The sequence below is a fragment of the Patagioenas fasciata genome, chromosome 2 (genome assembly GCF_037038585.1).
Source record: "Patagioenas fasciata isolate bPatFas1 chromosome 2, bPatFas1.hap1, whole genome shotgun sequence".
Classification (NCBI taxonomy): domain Eukaryota; kingdom Metazoa; phylum Chordata; class Aves; order Columbiformes; family Columbidae; genus Patagioenas; species Patagioenas fasciata.
Window position 1 is genome coordinate 34,754,549 of NC_092521.1, and position 20,157 is coordinate 34,774,705.

A 20,157-nucleotide genomic window follows, 5' to 3' on the forward strand; every position below is an offset into this window, starting at 1 on the left:
TATCTGGTGGCTTCTGTTTACAAATTGTTGTGCTCTTTTTTCTTTTTTTTTTTTGCACAATAAAGTTCAATTGAAATTTTCAAGTGCTGGTCACTCTGAGCAGCTCATGTACAGAATATCACAGTAATACCTAATAATTTCAGTGCAATGCATGTTTAAATTTTTGATACTAATACTGCATATCACACATCGTTATAACAAGGCCTCCAAGATAGAAAGAAATAAGATGTGGTGAGCCAAGACAAGTAGGAAAATGAGATTCAGAGGAGGCTCTAAGTAACTCTAGTTTTAGTTTGAAAAATAGGTAGGTGAACTGTAAGAGAACAAGTTTAACTTTGTTTTGTTTTGCTATTCTCTTCTACTTCTGAAATGTATTTTTATGAAAGGAGAAAGAAAAATTTTGTGGAGCTTTTCTTTGTACAGATGGTCTACTATTATACCCTCCCCCGCCGCTTTATGAGAGAAGCCATCAGGATTGAAAGCAACATGAATAGTGGGTTACAGTTCAGGTGGTTTTAGTTATGCATAGGAAGTGTTAATTTTGTGTTAAGAAGAAATTAAACTAATTATGTAGTGTCTAGCTCTATAGCATTCCTCACTTTAGAAGCCTAAAGGAGCCAGGATGTAAATGCTGCTTTTATTTATAACGCAAATTGTTGAAGGTGAAGGGATTTTAGTTCTGACTTGAGTACAGTGTTAACTGGTAGAGGATGATACTTTTATATTTTTTCTGGTTTAGTTTTAATCATTTCTCTGTCAGTTTAGATCCTGGTGGCTCTTTGAAGCTTCTGCGTGATCTTTGCTGTTTTACTTCTCATGTCTATTTCTGGAACTATTGATCTCAAGTAAGTGTTTTGAGGACATGAAACTTGGTAGACAAAAGCCCTAGAAAAAAACCCTGCAATATTCCTTTAATCTTTTCATTTTCTTTGTTTTACTTACTGTATAAAACTAACTGTCTCGGTGTTGAAAGAAGCGACCGACTCTAGAGGATGTGTATTTTGAATAGTACTTCCAGGCTTGCTTGCTTCTAATGCCTTATGAAGGACTTAACTGCCTTCTGGCCTCCCTGTCCTAACATCTGGCTTTCTGCTGTCACAGAGTTCATTTCTACTCTTTTGGATTGCAATCCCTGGCTTTCCTGAATGAATGGTAAATGTTTCTAACTACTGTTCTACAGCTTCCATTTCTAAAGCCTTTGTGTGACAGCATTCTTCTTAGCAGAAGTACTTCACCTCTGATGTCAGTAGTACATTCTTCTTTTTCCTGGGAGAACAGACCTGTGTGGACTTGGCATCACCTGCCAAGGTGTACCTGGCAGACTGGTAGCCGAGGGGAAAGCTCCATCCTGGAAGGTGTCAGGGAGCTGGTGGCTGTGGCTGGGCCAGCTGGTGTACTGTCACCAGGGAGGGCTCTGAAGCCAGGTCAGTGTGATCACAAATGGGGGGAATTGTACCTGAGAAACTACTGTTATAAAACTGATTTCAGTTTCCTTCCCCACAACACCCCAGCTGAACCCTGTCCTGGATTTAGTCTTCTCAAACATGAATCCCTGACTCAGGTTTTCATATGGAAAGGTAGTAGTAGTCTGTGCCCTTTTTAGCAGATCAGTCTAGCGCACTTACCTGGGAAAGGGTTGTCTGTGTGTACTCAATAATCTTCTGTGAATGAGAAGGAGTTCAAATTCACATCTATCGGTCTGCAGCCAAAGTGAGCTACACTTCTTAGAAATGGCATTTTTCTGAGTAATGGCTGCGCTTTCTTTTGAACTCAGCGTTACATATGGTCTGAGTTATTCTACTGGCTCGAGTATCTTTTGGTCTATAGACATCTATTGTGGATGTTAAATGAATTTAGACTTGATATAAATACAGAGATTCTTTGCCCTGCCAAAATGTTCATTACTCTAGAGGGGCACAATAGGAGAATTTTAGGAGACAATTTTGTCTCCTGTAGTCCTGTGGGACTAAGCTTGTAGGTTCACTTTAAATACCAGTTCAGGTACCTGTCTGCAAGGACAACTGGATCCAGAGCCAGGCCTGAGCCAGCAGATTTTGCCATTGGAGTGAGGGTTGGCTGGACTGGCAGAGGCTCAATATCCTTGGACTACTTCCTCTTAGATCTGCTTTTTTTCATATGTGCAAATGAGCAAGGCCCTCTTTTAAAAGTCAGTACTTGCTTCTTTTTACCTAAGCTGCCTTATTTTCTTACAGTTTTTTACCCCTGAGTTCTGTGAGAACTTAAGGTGCAGAAGAACAGAGAATGGGAATGCAAAACCACTTTAACTTCTATCCCTTCCCTTAACATGCTTCTTTTCAGCAAGCCCATTGATTCTCCACTATACAAGGAATCTAGACTAGTAATCAGTTATGTTGCAGTAGCAAACCAAGACCTGAGATAAATGTGCAGTTTTCGTTTTGGATGCTGTACTAGCACTTTCTGGAAGACTGTTGTTATGTTGAGGAAACTATAAACCGAGTGGAGCTTGTAAATCAAGTGATGGCACATACATGTGATCTTTAAAATATAGTATTAGTGAATTCTGTTACATTAGAAGTATTGATACAGAGTTAAAGTGCACTTTTTGTTAAATGCCTAGATTATTATTGGTTTTGTTTGTTCCCTTATCTCCTTTTTTTTTTTTTTTTCCCCCAAAATGTATGTGCAACAGGGGCTATTAAGCTTTTCAGAATGCAAATCATCTTCTTCTAGTATTTAGTTTCTTACTGGGTCTTCAAACTGAATGTTCTTGAATCAAGATTTTGCAATGGGAATAAACTCTTAATTTTTTCACAGAAGCTGAGCTTTTGAAGTGATTATTTTTTTCGATGATAAGCTGTAACTTCTGAAAAAACAGTAAAGATATTCCATTTTTCTTTTTTTTTTTTTTTTTTTTTATGGCATGTTTTAACAGTATAGATAAAAGGGTCCGGATAACAGTTGTTCCACATGGGAAATGGAAAGAAATCTGTAGGAAAAGTCTGTATATCCCTGAAGAAAAGCAGGACTTTTCTCCAGCTGGGAATGAGGATGATGAAATTCTCTCTCCAAAGATTATTTTTCCCAAGGACTCCCGTTACTTAACCATCTGCAATATCTTCTCTTGAAGCGCTGAACTTAAATCTGTGTATTCGTAATACAGAAGTACTATGAGTAGCTTCTGGGTCTTTAAGGCCTTCAGGATCCTATCGAGATGCCAAAGTTAATGGTGCTGACAGCTCTATCAGACAGAAAGGCTCCTTCTGCAGTAAAATGTTCCTCCTGGTAACACTCCTGTACAAAGCTACACATAGCTGAAGGCTACAAAGAGGCAATTGCTCTAGTATGTTGAAACTGGTTTATTTCAAGCAACTGTGCTTAGACCAAGATCCAACAATACTGCTATTAGTTTCATGAAATTTCTTTAGAGTTGCATCCAGTGCAGGCTTTGAATGGGAAGAGAAAATGGCGCTCAGTCCAAAAGCTGCCCATTATCCAGTTGGAGCTTTCACAAGTGAACTATGGGTCCTGTAATCAATTTATGGTTTTGAACACTGCTGAATACCGACAAAGTAGGAGGTATTGAAGCACATGCCAAGCTATAACCTCTGCAGAAAGTTTTGGTCACTTTCTGAAAGGTCGCTTACACAAAAAAAAGTCCTTTTTAAGCATGAATGTTTTGTGCGGTCCACATTCTAGAAATGGCTGGGAAAGACAGGGCATGTGGTTTAGAACCAGCAGTAATCTAAGTATTAAAAATAGTTGTAAGTACTCAACTTCTTGTGCTTTTTCATCTCTTACACAAAGCTTGTGGGGACATGGCAGATGGCTGCACCACAGTCAATTTGTAAATGAATCTCTAGATGGAGCCAAAACAGATCTAATGTATGAGTTTTTCAGACAAACAAATGACCTTAAGATTTTCTAATGGAAGGGCCACAGCTACAAGAAAACATCAAATCCCATAAGAGATCTGTACATCCACCTGAAACTGACTGAGGTTCCTTCGTGAGGGTTATTTTTAGTGTTTAGAGCCTAAAGAATTGCATTGCTCATAGTACAAACAATTGCATATGAGGGCATTTTGCCACACGTTAGTGGCTAATATAATGCTAGAATCCCTTATCTCACCGTAAATCTGTATCTGTGTATCCATTGCACACACAAAATCAGTATGACAATCTCATGGTGTATCCTCCAATATCTACCTGCACATTAATGATTTTCTGAATTGTCAGCATTGGTAAGTGCCAGTCACACATGTGACCTTTTGGTGATGTATTTATGGTGCAATGTCCGCTTTGCCAGTCATTTGCTTGCCTACTCTCTTAGAAAATCACTTACTAGTTACGTTATATGTACTGGCCTACAAATCCTCAAACTCCTGTTGCCTGAAGTGCCTATTGATAGTTTTGGATAAACCAATGCTTGAAACCCGTCTTTTCCTTGAGAAAAGGAATTGCAGAGTGCAAATATAACACTGAGTAAAAATAACTCTTGATTAGTTTTATATGCTATTCTTAATTATTTCCATAAGTAGATCATATCGCAATAGACTGTTTCAAGTTGCTTTTGCTTTCATTTTTCCCTCATACAACAAAGAAATGCATAGTTTCACAGACTCACAATGGTAACTGCTGTATCTGGAAGAATAGGAAAACATCTATGTTAAAACTGACCAAATTAAAACCAACTTTATGAGCTCACAAAGTCCTTTTTGGCACAGAACGTCCTCTATCCTGCTGTCTCACTGGAGCTGAAGGTAGCTGCACTATCCTGTAACAAAATGCAGTGACGTTTTGCCATATTGTGTTAAGACTAAGAGAAAAGTAGAGCTCTCAAAAATACGGCTTTCTGTACTGTCCCTGAACAGCTGCTTAGACCTCACGATCTCGTGTTGATGCTCCCAGCCTCACAAACGCTTTCTGGCCTTGGCAAAAAGAGAAGATCCCAGCAGTGACTGCACTCGCAGATACTGCAGAACAGCCAGTGAAGCAAGTTGAGAGCCACTAGCATTATCTTGCATGGAACTCAGCTGTCTCTAATTTTATCTAACTGCCCTTGGGATGTCACAACTGGCTCTTGCAGAGACTACAAGTAACCCTCAGTTACTCAGTCAAAAGTCACGCACCACTCATTTTATTTCTGACTTCACTGCATGAGATAAGTCCTCTTTTCAGACAGCAATGTTCACATGGTGAGTGACCCAGAAACTTTTTGTCCCGACTAGTAGATGATCCTTACTCATAACATATGACTGATGGAAGAAGAGGAAGTGTGTCCATCTCTCCGCGGACTTGGCTGCAGGGCAGGAACTGCCTTTGCTCAGTCTGTTGCTGATGAAAGGTATCCATTAGACACAAAATGTGAAAGCAATTATAGGGACTTTGTCGGGGTAATAAAACCACACTCAGTTTCAGTGATTTATTCCTATGGTAGTGACCTGTAAAGAGAGACTGAGGTAGATCTGGTTAATGTACGCAGAAAGCATCTCTGCTGTTATCTGCCATTGAATGTGGATAATTGCACTAAGTGATACAGCAGCTCTAGTTCTACCATGGTCTTGCTCTATGATCCCTGGCAAAGCACCAAGAGCCAGATAAACATTCATAGTGAACCATCAAATAGTAGAACTTTATCTCTAGCCTCAGAGCAACAATGAAATGTGGTTTATATGAACAGAAAAGTGTGCACTTTAGTGACAAGGAGCTAACTTTAAATGAGAACTTGGATAACTGATAGAGATGAATCATGAAAAAAAATAGGTTGGAAGGAAACTCCTCAAGTCAATCACCTGCTCAAAGTACAGTAACTTCAAATTTAGGTCAGGCTGCTCAGAGCTTTGTTCCCTGAGTTTTCAAATTCTCAAGGGATGGGGATCCTGTCATCTTTCTCCATGACACCAAATTACTCTCACATAACTAATTTTCCCTTTTGCAGCTTATGGCAGTTGCCTGTAGTTCCTTGTGCTGTACACCTCTGTGATGGTGAAGTGTGGTTTCACTCTCTCTAACCCAGGAGTGTCAAACTCATTTTCAACAGGGGGCCACATCAGCCTTGTGGTGTAATTTAAGGACTAGTTACATGAATAGTTACATTTATATGGTCCTAAAATGACATTCAACCCTTTGAAGGCAACTTAGGGGCTGATGTGGCCCCTGGTGAAATGAGTTTGACACCCCTGCTCTAACTTCCCTTTAGGCACTTCAAGATTGCAGTTCTTTTCTCTGGACTAAACAAACCCAGTTCCCCTCAGTGTCTCATCATGTATGTGCCACCACCACCTTAGCAGCACTCTAGATTTTCTGTTTTGTTGGTATCACTCTTGGGGGGCTCAAAACTGGACAGAGTACTCTAGATGTAACTTCACCAGTGCTAGGCAGAGGGAAATAATCCCTTTCTTCTGGTTATTTGCTGTGCTCTAGCTAACATAGGTCAGTATGCAGTTAGCCTTCACCATTGCAAGGACACATTGATGGGCTCATGTCCACCAGGACTCTCACATCTTTTTCTGAGGAAGCTCTTCTAAGATCTAGTTTAAAGCCCTCCTCACTAGGTTAGCAGGTCTGTTGGAAAATATGCCCTTGCCCCAGTTTTTCTGGTGGATCCTGTTTTCCCTTGCCAGTTTTCATTCTTCAGCCCCCCATGGTCATAGAGGCCAAAACCCTTCTGATGACACTGACCAAGCAGACAGATATTAAGCCTCATTTCCACACATGCCTGAACTGTTCCTCTTGATCATCAGGGATGAGAAAAATGCCATTTGGAGCTCCATATCTTTCACCCTTTTCCCCAGAGGACCATAGTAGCCTCTTCGAGGTCTGAACTAGTAGTATAGTACCAGGAGTGCTGAGGTAGAAAAGGAGCAAATAATAATATTCCACAGACAAGATTACTCAGTAATTTATCCACAGTGTCCCAAATCCAGGCCCTGGGCAAGCAGAAACCCTCTTAAGACAGTAGGTCCATGCAACAGATGGATACTTCTGTCTACCACAGAAGGCAGTCTCCAAGCATTGTCATCCATTGCTTCCCATTTTAGCTCAGGCTCCTACCTGTCAGTCAGGCATGGACCAGACGCCTCTTCTGTTAGACCTTGCTCCTCCTGTTGTCAGGGTCCTGTCATTGCTCTCCAACTGAACAGCTGCAGCTGGAAAAAAACCTCTGTCTTGCTATGGAAGTCATCAATATCCGTCCTGTCTTCTACCAGAAAGCATATCTTATGTCTCTTCCTCCTTCTGCACCATGTGGGGCTTGGGCTCTTTTCTCTCTTTGCAAAGGTCCTATCTTCTGTTCAAGCTCTCTGGTGCTACTTGATGCACAGCTCCTCTGTTGTTCCTTCAACTGGTTGCTCACTTGCTGGTGTGACCAAGTCCCACTTCCAGTAGGTGACGCTGCTGTAGCCCCATCTGTGTCCTGAGGGAGGAGCACCCAGCACTTGTTGCAGCCTGGAACCTGTGTAGCTGCATCCTCCTTCTGTTCTGTCCAGACAGGGACCTCTCACAAATGCATCTCGTAGCTTCAACTTCCTGCACTAGGAAGAGAGATCACATGTTGCGCACATGGCTGTAGACAGTCACCTCACAAATTGCAACCCCTTTTAATTCTGTCGGTCTTCATTACAGGACTACATGATGTGGCTTGTCATTGTGTGTCAAAGGGACCTCACATTTCTGCTGTGGGGCCTCCTGCCCCTTTTCCCTGTCTGTTCTCTTCACATCCCTCTAGTCTGTTGATAGCCCTTGCCTCTAGGAATGAACTGAGATCTTGTGAGCAAGGACACTTTTGTTTTCAGCATCACTACATGCTTTATTGCTGAAATTTAATGACAGTGAGTAAGATACAGGGACACTGGGAGAAAAAGGGGTCTCAGTTCATACTGCCATGAAGAACTAAATTCCACTGCATTTAAATGGTTGCATCTATATGTTTCCTAATTTTCTACGTGCCTGGCCAGAGATCTCAGGCTATTAGCTTGAGAACTCACAGTAGGAGCCATAGGATGTGCATTTTTGCATATGAGGGGCTAGTCATTGCAAGTACTTTCAACAAACCAGATCCAGAATGCCTTAGATTAGGCAACCAAAATCAGCAGGTATTTTGAAATGTACTCTTGGTGTGGAGCAGCTCCTCATCTACAACAACAGTAAAATAATTTCCTTTGTGAGAGGCATGCATGCATTGCAGTGAGGAAAACTCCTAAGAGAATTCATGGCTCTGTCTTTAGAACAATATGTAATAAATCAGTTTGAGGGCCACACACTGAGTAACAAAGGAAACCAGTACTGAATTGTTCATTAAGTGAGCATCGTGACTATATAATGATGCTACAGCTTATTCTAAGGGTCAGTGAAGGCAGAACATGACTTCCATAATGAAAACTCTAGTATTAGTGCATTATGGAGAGCCTAAGCTAGACATAAACTTCTCACCACAGTTATCATCAGGAAAGCTTTTACCTTTTTGCTGAATGCAGATGAACCCCAGAATGTCTCATACCACTTTCTCAATATACAGCACAGCAACACCCCACACTGTTGCTTTTTTAAGCTGTCATTTCAGGGTTACATCACTAACTGTTTAACAGCCTTCCCTGCTCACCACCATTTCGCCATTCATTTTTCTTTCCTTCATGCTTTAATGACCTTAATTCATCTGAGGAAGATGATGACAGTGATGAAAATGAAACTATTCAAAAGGAGGCAGTAAGGCCAGGAGGCTTGTCAGCTGGAGGAGATGTTGGTTTTCTGGGGGATAGCATTTGTGGCTTTGTGTCTGTCCAACTAGGTCACTTTTAAGAGACTGAAAGCGTGACCTTAATCTTTCTGCCTTCTTTCTGTCTGTTTTTGAATGGTTACATTTTTGTCATTGTCATAATCTTTCTCTAACTTGAGTGAATTTGAGTTATCTATCAAGGATGAAGGATGGAAAAAGGAGGTAATGATGACAGTTAGCAATCTGTGACAGATCCTACTGAAACATCTCAGCAGCCCAAAAGCCAGCATCTCCTGCAGTTGATGATCCTGCCTCTGACTCTTCACCTTCCACACCATATACACGTCCTCATGTGCTTAGATTGTACTTAAGTCCCGTGTGCATCTCTCTTCTATTACGTTCATTTTTATGGGAAAAAATGCTTTGCTGTCAGCTGACTTGCTAAGCACTGCACTTTTTAGGAACACAGCCTTCACAGATGGAGAGGTAAGATTGTATTATATCAAAGTACCTGGAAGGATAACTGCTTCGTGACATTGGCATAGATGAAAATAGTGTTACACTAGCATTTGTCACCAGCCTCCTAAGTCTGATGATACAAGGAGGTAAGAAATCCTTTATGAGCCCAGGCAAAGTAGACCAGTTCAGTTTAATCCACCAGTGAAGGTGGTTTCAGCTAACCTGCTTGGCTTTGCCAGGGGAGTAGGTAGCACTCTTACACATACTTTTGCAGGAACCTGTAGAGGTAGCAACCTCCACATGGTGGTCAGTGATGACTAATTAAGGGCAGTAGCACTAGAGCTGAAAATGGACAATTTCCTAAAGATGTACAGTAATGATCCTTTGAAGTCAGCCTTTCTACTGGTAGGAAACAGAATAAACTGTAGAGGAAATAGAAACTCAGTTTAGGCTCTGTGTTTATTCTTAATGGGTTCATAATGGTCCAAAGACAGGAACTGAATGCATTTACGTGCTGGTGTCAGGTGTCCAGCTACAATTGTGAGTGTTACAAAGACTCATGAATCCAGGTTTCCTTTCGCACTTGCAACCACAGTCTCTGATGGTTCCCTCTCCTATGGGGTAGAGGAAGAATATACATTGTAAATGTCTCTTTCTAAAGCAGAGGAATAGTTTATTTTGGGACACTCAAGTACAAGTAGGGGAAGCCACTTCCCATCATCTTCATGCCACATGTTCCTGGAGAACTCCACATTTGTAAACATTTTTTTCTCCTATCCATATTTACACAGGAGAAATGTAATTAGAGGTTGAGATAAAGAAGTCTATAAGCAAGCAAAACACGCCAGTAAAGCATGAGCTTTAGTAGTTCTTTCTGTATTTCTTGTTCCAAGAAATAAGCAACTGATTCTCTACTGATGTTGAACCACAGGAAGACTGCAAGAGCAACAATTGCGATCTTGGGCTGATGCCAGTGTTTTCCATGACAATAATTTGCTTGAGGTAGTCTTTCTAGCAGTCAGCTCTTATTGCAAGATTTCATCTATTACTGGTGAGAAAAAAAAAAGAGAACACCCACAGACACACTCTTCTGGGAAGTGGGCAAAATGATGGTCTGGTTTTCTTCCAGCAAATAAACTAACAGCAGCTAGATTTCAGTCTGCTGTAGAGATTTCTCACAGGCAGATTCTCCCTCAGTGGAATCAGGTTAACTCCTTTTGCTTGTTCAGTGTTTTCTTTTAAAAACTGCATTACTTTGCACAGGAAATGTTAGGTATTTACAAAGTACTCTCCAAAAATGGCCATTTTGACATTTTTGTGGTGAGACATACAATGACCTCTGAGTATCTAGAGTAATAATGGCTCAATTACTTCAAAACATGCAGAGAAAAACTTTGGAAACATGGTATCCAAGAGAGAGGTTATGAATAGCATGATGTGGTTGCCTCTGAGTAGCTCTATATGGAGGTGGTTCAAACTGAGATAATCTTTTTAGTGTTAACTCTGACTTAACATTGTTACTTGAGGAGTAGATGTTGTACAGAAGTCTTTCTGGCTCTTCCTTGTGCTCCTCAGTACTCTGAGGAAGATTTGTTAGTTTATGCAGAATCCCAGACTAGGGCTGGCTTAGAAATTCACCCAATGGAGGGTGCAAGTAAATAAGCCTTCTGGGAACCTAAAGACCAAGGGAGAAGAGCACAGAGGTCTCTCACAGGATGACTCTCACCTGGCAGTCCAGCAGGATGATGAAAGCTGAACAACTCTGTTAGCTGACGTGAGTGCTGCCCCAGTAAGCACAGCCAGAAACAGGTTGGCTCCTAATGACACCAGGTCTGCATCTGAGACACGGTTAAAATCCATACCACAAATAACGTCAGTAACTGAAGGCTGAGTTCAGTGATGAGTATTGCATATTTTTATTATGAGCTTTAAAATATTACTGATGTTTCACTGAAGTTCATGCAGGTAAAAGCTACAAAGCCAAAAGAACTCAAGGCTTGCATGCTCTAGGAGAGACCAACAAGTGTCATCTGCAAAAGCAAGACACAGTGAGGTCAACTTTATACATCTACGGCAAGAAAGAATGAATATATATGCCAAATAACCTCCTAATCACGTTTGAGTAGTCTCTCTGAGTTGCAGAGTAACTATACCATAGACCAGTAGAAAATCAGGATTTCTTAACTAAGGACAGAACCGTACTAGCACAGCTGCACTGCTGCTAGGGCAGGTTTTCAACAGGTTAATCCCTGGACCTCCAGAGACCCACAAATGTTATCTTGCTATTGCCTCATATTGTCCTTTGCAAGAAGTGTCTTTTATCAAGATCTTATAAAGACAAACTTTAAAAAGTGAAAGACAGGCAACAAAGGATAACCAGGAAGAGATTTTTTTTTTCAAGGGTAGGGGTAGGAAACTGTGAAACAGTGAGAAAGAAACTTCACATTTTTTAAGGCTTCTTCCCTGTAGGATTCAAAAATATTTCAAGTAATGTTTGATTCAAATGGAAGGCCAACAGTTTTTTTTTTTTTTTTTTTCCCAATGAAATAATTTTCATTTAAAGCAAACTGAACTGCTCTGATCTTCAACAGGAAGCCCTTATTAGGGACACGCAAGTTGATGTCCTTCCCCACACCCATGAAGATCAAACCAAAGCAGCTAAGGATGGTTTTTTACAAGACCATTGTCTAAACACACTTTCTTCAAATATACTCCATCTCAAGTATTCTCTCCCTCACATTTTAAACTTGGAAGCGAAAAATTGCAAGTTTCTTTCTTTTTGGCATCTTTTCCTATCTTTCCTCCTCCTGCTCTTTCTTTAGTGAGATAAAATGCAAGTCTTAAGCAGAGCTTTGAAGACCGATGCATTGGTGTATTTCTCAAACACTTTCACTGTCTTACTTATCTGATGAAATCTAGATGCTGCTGCCAGTTATTTATTTGGGAATAACTCAAAATAGAATGATTCAGCTCATGCAGCTGGCAGAGATTCAGGAAAACTGATAGGCTGAACTCAATCAGATTGCTATCAGTTAAAATTTACTAAGCTTTTCAAAACATTTAAAAAAATGCCTAATATAAGTCAATGCAAAAGCCCAAAAAGTTATTTTTGGATATTAATGTATTGTCTATCAATTCTAGGTTGTCCTTGTTTAGCAAAAAACAGAAGAGACATGCCACAGCACTTATGCATGAAGCTACAGCTAGTGCTCTTTAAACAAAAAAATCAGCATGAGAGCTCTGAGCATATTCTAAAACTAAATTCATTAAAAATGCTGTTGGAGTCTTAAATATATATTTTAAGGCTGAATGTAATTCTAGCTTTCAGAAACTCAAGACTGTTCACCAAATAAGGCAGCAGATTGCTTAGTATCTTTGAGATAAGCCATTTATTTCAATATTATTTAGCAGTAATTCAATCAACCAAAAGCTGACATATTCAGAACCAGAGATTCCAAATTATACTCCACAATTTTTAGAATTCCAGCAAGAAAGATAGGAACAAAATTATCTCCACCACCACCCCCATGTTGTCTATGATGGTTACAGAATAGCAACTGTTTAAATTAAAAAGCCAACAGATTATAATTTTGCCAAACCACCCAACTGGCAGCAATAAGACCACCTTTCTGAATCAAATTCAATCTATAAATTGAAATGAAACTTTACGAAGACTAATCCAAACAATTACAGAAAGGCTTTTACAATAATAAAACTAAACTTGTCTTGCTGAAATAACCAATAAAAAGTTCTAAGTGTTCAGGCTTTGATTAAAGTATTGGAGCTTTTAGCAATGGGATCAGCAAAATATTTTCCTCGGTATTCCGGATTTTAAAGATAGTATAGGGATAGTTACACAATAGTACTGGGATATTTGTATCCTAGAAATCCTAGGAAGGATAAAAATAGTTCTCCTCTGTCATGAGGAACAGGTGAAGCGTTCAGCCAAGGGCAGAACATTAAGTGCAACCAGCTGCATTCCTGGTTCAGAGGGCTCTGCCACAGGCGTGAGAACCCCTGGACTGATATTGTCAAACCATGTGTAGACACACAAGTGCAGAAAACAGAGCAATGGGCAGAAGCTTGTGAAGAAGTGGGGAGCACTGACATCCTGGCTGATCGTCTTAATTCAGATTTCTACTTGTGTGCCAGAGATCTGGAGTAGCATGAAGGATAAATGATTTCTGCACCTCCATTTGATAAAGATGGCCAGGTGAAATGACAAGAAAGTTTTTCAGGGAGGAGACTGTCCTTAGTAGTTCAAATTCCTGAGAAGACTGTAGGTTATTGCAGTTGAACAGCATGATGATGAGGATGACTAGATAAACACCTGAAATATGGAAAAATCAGAGCAAATGATAAATGACTCAACTACAAGAAAGAACAGTTCTACCTGTCTGAATGAAATATGTGAGAAGGAACATCTTTTTTTTTCTCCAACAAAATATCATGGGCCGTATGTTCAACTGTTGGTTGCATATTCAAGAGTTCTCTGAATCAGGTCTGCAAAGTCACACATTCAAAGCCCAAAGAAACATTATTGGATAACATTAAACAGAGAGAATGTATTTGACTTAGACTGGAGCATAACCTAATGCAACTACCTGTATATCAGCTGGTGTTTCGGATGTTAGCTGGCAGAAAGATGTCAATATTCAATTCAGTTAAATGCAAAAAAAGAGTTCCCTATGAAAAGAAGAGAGAGGAGAATATGTCTTTTCATTTTAACACCATTTGAGAACCAGTTCAGCAACTCTGTTGAAGTCTTTGGATCCAGAATGACAAGGTCTTCAACTACAATTGTACAAGCTAACAAAATTTTTGGTAAGGCCTCTGAAAACGGAGTCCTGACCAGACAAAGTTGTGGTGAACTGTCAGAAAAACAGTGGTTTTCTGATTTTAACTTAACTAGACAGAAGAATGAGTTTTTGAGAAAATACTCTGAGAAAACAGAGTAGAGTTCATTATATATACAACATATTGGCAACACATCAGAACTAAAATGTCATAAAAACTTACAGCAATCTAGGCAAGTAGAAAAAAAACACCTTGTCAAAGACTGATACAAGTAAAATGCAACATGTTACAGAATGACCATATCCACTTGGAAGATTCGCTCTCTTTGAAACAAAACCAGCTGAAATTAAAATCTTGACATACATGACACAGTTGATAAAAAATTAAAACACAATACAGGTTTTTTACATTATAAAATCTAGGCCTGGTTAGCCCATCAATTCCCTTTCTTGGCTAACCTTTCATAAGACTAATTCTGAAAATCATTCATAAGTATTTCATTTAGCTACATTGCATGAGAAAAGAAAAATACATAAAAAGAAAGAAACCCACAAATTTAACAGCTGAGACATGAAGATACTCTCAAAGAGGGATAGAAGTTTCATAGCCTGATTCCTGAATATGTTTCTGAGTTGGTCTGCAGATTGTGGCATTTTTCTGCAAATCCTACAGCAGCTTCTGCCTAATTGTAGGAGATAGATAAATAAGTTACCCAATAAATATCATGTACTAATTTAGTTTCCAAGTAGCTATCCACAAATAGTGAACATTTAACAAAGTTTCATTGTCTCTCTATCTATCTCATCTAAAATACCATCTTGAGCCATAAAAAGCTATGATCTAAAGGTTATACCAGTTGGGAAGTGTCTATCAAATTAAAATTCAATTTGTCCCGATTTTGAGTTTGAATGGTGCTATATGTAATACAGAAAATTCACAAGAGGATTTTGTTTGTCTGTTCATTTTCTCATTTTACATTGTCTGCATATTTACATTTTTTGTTTTGGAGAACTAGACTGTTTCTCTTTCAACAGATTTGAAAAAAACCAGAAACACAGGAGGGAACAGGGGGAGTGGGGACAGAGTTTGCTGCTACTAACCAGAAAGTATGGAGAAAGAAAGTATCATTAATAGTTAGAAACGAGATGATGGATGCCACTTCAAATCAAAATGCCAGGAATTGCCTTTTTGTATGTCATAAGAGTTTGGCAAGTGAGACACCCAAAAACATGGAAGAAAACCGGTAAATATCTTATTCCTAGTTGTGCACAATGTCAGGTGTCACTTCACCAGTTTTCACTGGTGAATTTAGAGGAACATTTGACGCTCAAACAACTTTTAGACAATTGGTGGCTGTTGAAGGGGGCTGGGACCGTACATGCCCCGTGACAGACAGTGTCCTGCACTGGCAGATGCCAACAGGGGACTTAAAAATTTCAGTTCCCTCTCACCAACATTTTTTTGTGCTTCAATAGGAACTTCACGTCAAGAAGATTCAGGTTAAGAATATTCAAAAAAGCTAGATTTAGACATAGAAGGTTGCTTGCTCTAATTGCTGAAGAGACAAGATACATTTACAGAGTCTAGTTTCAAGCACTACAGAAAATTCAAGGCAGAGGACCCTTCCTACTCCCTTAGTTTTTTTGTTTTTTTTTTTTGGTGATTATTAAAGTCTTTACTTCACATTTGAGACTCTAGAATTCTTTCAGCATGGCTGCAAGGTTCTTTTATAGCTTTCTGCGACCAGCTGTGATCCATGATTCTATTAGAGAGATTAAAATGTCTATTGTTTAGTCCTGGTGCAGCACAATTCTTACATTTTTTGCCCCAAGATTTCTTTGTTTCCATTTTCACTAATACTGTCATCTCCAGAGAAAGCTTCATAAATACAAGCTGTCTTACACAGATAAATTCATGTTGAGTTGTGCCAGTTTACCCAGACATCTGGGATATAAAAGGAGAAAACAAAAGAAATCTACCTAGTAATTCTTCTCAGCACAGTCTTGAAAAACTCGGGGCACAGACCATCTGTAGATCGCCAGAGAGAGAAGGATCATGCTACAGACAGAGCATTCGCTTACGGTCCATGCCATCAGTGCAGTAACCATAGTTGTGTAAGAGGCAGAGAAGCTCAAAGCTCCAAGTTTACTGTAGTCACATGTACTGGATTTTATGTGGGAGAAACTATGCCACCCAGTGGAAGTTTAACATTAAAGAAGGAAAAGTGCTGCTGAAGAAGAAGGCGAAAAGATTTCCCTGATATTTCAAATTCCGAAATGAAACTCTTGAAGGAATTATTTAACTAAACAATTTACCAGAAAAAGATAAAAAAAACATAGATGAGGAAAATACTATGATACTCACAGCTGATTTTCATTGACACCAGACATAAAAATCTTTGTTTAGTCTTCCTCATGACATCCAGCCAGAACTTTGATTGAAGTTCAGTCTGCCACGAGCAGACCTGCTGGAATATGGTGCAGCGTTTCTTAGTCCAGGTTTTCCTTCTGAGGAAATTACTGGAGGGGAGAGAGAGAGATAATCAGGGTCAAGGTACAGGTGTAGGGCAAGTCCAGACCCAGCAGGACACAGACCCATCCAGGGGCATCAGACATATCCAATGTGATTTGCTGAAAAGAATAGCCTATATAAATAGAAAATATTTGTAGTAAATAGAACATTTTTCTATTTTTATAAACATATTTATACAAACACACACAGTTTATATAAGTATAAAATATTTAATAGAAAATTATTATATTTATTAATCACTTACATTAGTAGAGTTTTCAGGATAAATTCTTGAGTATCATACTGCATAGGAAGGTCATTTTTGGATTTCAATGGCAACAAACTTTAGAGTTCCTGAATTAACGTTCCAAAGAATTTGTTTCTTTCTTGTCAGCTTGACTACATTTCTTTCTTCTTTTCCTTTCTCAATTGTTCTGTTTCTTTCCTCATACACAGTTTCACATTCTAATAATAAGTCATTTCAGAAAACCTTTGCAGGTGTTCAGGCAGAGCTCCACTTAAAGGTTCTGTGAAATGGTTGTTAGCTAAAAGGAAAAGTCACAAGCCAAGAGCTCTCTAGTACATAATACAAAATCAAGTAGTTTGCAAAGTAGTTGCTTCTTGTTAGTATGACTTGGGATTCTTTGTTTTAAAATTTTCTTTTATTTTTTAATCCCCTTTAATGAATGACTAATGCTGAGATTTGATATTATGTTTTTTATGTTTTCAAATTAATCTTGAATATTGGAAAATGAAGTTATAGAAAAACTGACACAGATAATTGTATTTCACAAATGAGGTAGCCTACCTAAGTTATCATCTCAACAAAATAATTCCCTAGAACCTTGAGGTAAAAACAGAGGACACAAGCAAATGCCTTGAAAAAAAAAAAACAAAAAGCCAAACCTACTCCTATGAAAATGTAGTTGAAATATTTTCTGCAGACAGAATAAAGAGAGTTAGGTTTGAAGCCTCTGTATTTCATTTTCTCCTCTCTCTGTTGCTTTGCAGAGATTTGTGATCACATTGAAAAAGCTTATTTTGCCAAAGCACTCAAAAATCCACCATTTACTTTTTGATTGGAGATATTTTTCATTCACTTGTCACGTTTACTACTAGCCTATAAGACACTAATACCAGTGCTGTTTGTGACCCATACAGTTAGCAGAACTGCTATTTGGACATCATGCGGTCTCTGAAAAGCACCATTTCAGACTCTTGTTAGTATTTGTTATCTTCTTCATATTCAGAAATACATGTATTCCTCTCATCCTGTCATACCACACATAGCATAGTGGTATACTTATTAAAGCATCACAGTGAGTAACCAGTATTTCTGTATTTTAATATGAATACCTACACATTCACCCAAATGTTCCCTACCTCATAGGCAAAGTGTGGAATATTATGTGATATATATAACCGGGAGGCTCTCTGAATGCAATATATCCTACATTACAATTATCACATCTGGCATTTAATTTCTTTACATTACAGTCACAAAAAACCTTATCATTTTCTACATAATTTTTAATATAGACCGTCACTTTAATTATTCATATACACAACCTTATGAAGAGAAAAGTGGAAAAGCTCAATGATAATATTAAAAAAAAACCTATTCAAAAATGGATTTATACATTTGAACCTTCTCTTTAACACATTAAATTGCATTCAAAGTGAATTTCACAACATTGTCTCCTTAGGTTTCCTAAAGTCACATAAAAATGTGTAATTTCGTAGTTTATTAAAAAGATAATCCTTTAAATGTATACATGAAGTTATTAGAACCAGGAAAACAGTATTAGAAGAAGTGAGAAAGCCATTTCAAAATGTTTGTGCCACAAATGAATGGTCATTGAAGTTGTTATAGAATTCTGTTTTAAATAAATAGCTGCTTAAAGTAAGAGACACTCTTAAAAACATCAATATTATACATATCTTTCTTATCAAGTTTGTGGCATGGTTCTTCTGAAAGTGAGTACAACCTATATTTTTTTTTTTTCTTGGACCTATGGTTGCATTAGAACAAGAAGTCTTGAAATTAATAGACTGAGTAATAGCATCGTACTTACACATAAAGTACAGAGGTGCCTGGACTCTTTGGGTGTCACTGCACTGTTTACTCCAGTGCCCACGATGATGTGAGAAGCTCCTGTTTTCCTTCCTGCCTCAGTAAGGGACTTCCATCCTGAACTCCTGTGTCTCCCAGGTGTGTGCTCAATCCGTAAGACAGAGCTAGTGCCGATTAAATTATTATGGCTTAAAAAACCTCCCCAGCATTTTTTGACAATTGTTTTATTAATGTATCTCCATGCCATACACCAGAAATAGTTGCATCAGCTTTTCTCAGTTAGGATACTCTTAATTTCCTTTGTTTTTTCTGGTGAGGTGCTTAGAAAATGAAGGATTTTGTATGATGGTCAGTATGGCTTCTTACCTGTATAAGGTTGCGACCAGTTTCCTGGTCAAATTCCAGGCTGGGAAATGATAGTTCAGCCAACTGTAATGATTTCTGTATTGCTAAACAGTGTTAAAGCCAAAGCAAAGATGACAGAATTTTCTAGTCTGTTTTTTATTAGCAAACAATGCACCACCACAGCAATAACAAAAGCTATTCTTGTAGGAACCCATCTTTCCACCCAACAATTCTATTGTATTTTGCACAGAATCTTTTCTCACCTAACCCATTTCAAAGTTTTTCCACCTCTTAGGATGCAGATATGCAGCACCACAAAAGGGAGATCAAAAGGTTCTCCTCTGACACCGGTGAGCCTGTCTGGAGAAGAAACTCACAAAAATCTTTTTGCTATTTCTCTCTGGCAGCTGGTCCCCACTTTCCTGCAGTGGCCTGATATCTAATATTTCCGTCCTATGGAATAGGTTGTTTATTCCCCCATATGCTATATTACAAATTACTTACCTCCAGTTTTCCATCTCTTCCCTCCACCGTACATGCCTGCAGTCCTCCCAGTGCCTAACTTCCAGGGTTCTTTCACGCTGACCTGCAGATCTACCACAGACACAACTCCCTCACAGAGAGAAGTCTCTCTGAGAAGTGGTCTGAGAGCACCAGATTTTTATTTTGACTGCTATTGAAGAAAACATGTGGTCACCGTGTTTTACATCATTACTCCCTTTCCACCCAATATAGAATGGATGACTTGTACAGGCACACACTTGTCACTTATATTTATTACAAAGAGCGGCTATTGTTTCAGTGGGTGGAAACCAGGACACCGACGATGAAGTAAACATTAGATTACCTGATGCGTAAACCAAGCATGTAAAGAGAAGAGGTTTTATGAGGACCATAAGAAAGCCTAATATATGCACCGGACCTGAAACATTCATGGGGAAGGAATGTATAAAGGGATAGCAAGCCAGCGTGCTCTGCTTCAGAGGAATGGGTAATAGTGAACTCAACTGTGAAGGAAATCTAATGAATAGACAACTGAACAGTTGTTTGCCTGCAAATTACATAAACCCTGCACACTCCTGGTAGGAGCAGTACAAAGGATGAGAAGGGCTGAGGTCAAGTATTTGGATTTTCTTGGGTAAATGTTATGAGCACAACAGTGGCTTTTTGTTATTGTGAACACATAAAGGAAGGAACTGAATCTCTGTCAATAGTGAAGTTGGTATAGATGGTACTGGAGAAGTTATTCCACTGCTGCTACACACAGGGTCCCACAA

At 39.0% G+C, this 20,157-nt stretch overlaps 1 long non-coding RNA gene across 2 annotated transcripts; it reads right to left on the minus strand.

Annotated features, from left to right (window-relative positions):
* Nucleotides 1–12,567: 12,567 nt before the first annotated feature.
* Nucleotides 12,568–19,594, minus strand: LOC139827358 (uncharacterized). Of its 2 annotated transcripts, XR_011737886.1 has the most exons (4): nt 19,385–19,594; nt 18,537–18,699; nt 16,315–16,469; nt 12,568–13,483 (listed from the first exon to the last, which is right to left on the minus strand). It is a non-coding gene; the product is annotated as an uncharacterized lncRNA (long non-coding RNA). The 2 variants fall into 2 exon arrangements; XR_011737885.1 differs by having other exon boundaries at nt 18,537–19,594.
* Nucleotides 19,595–20,157: the final 563 nt, after the last annotated feature.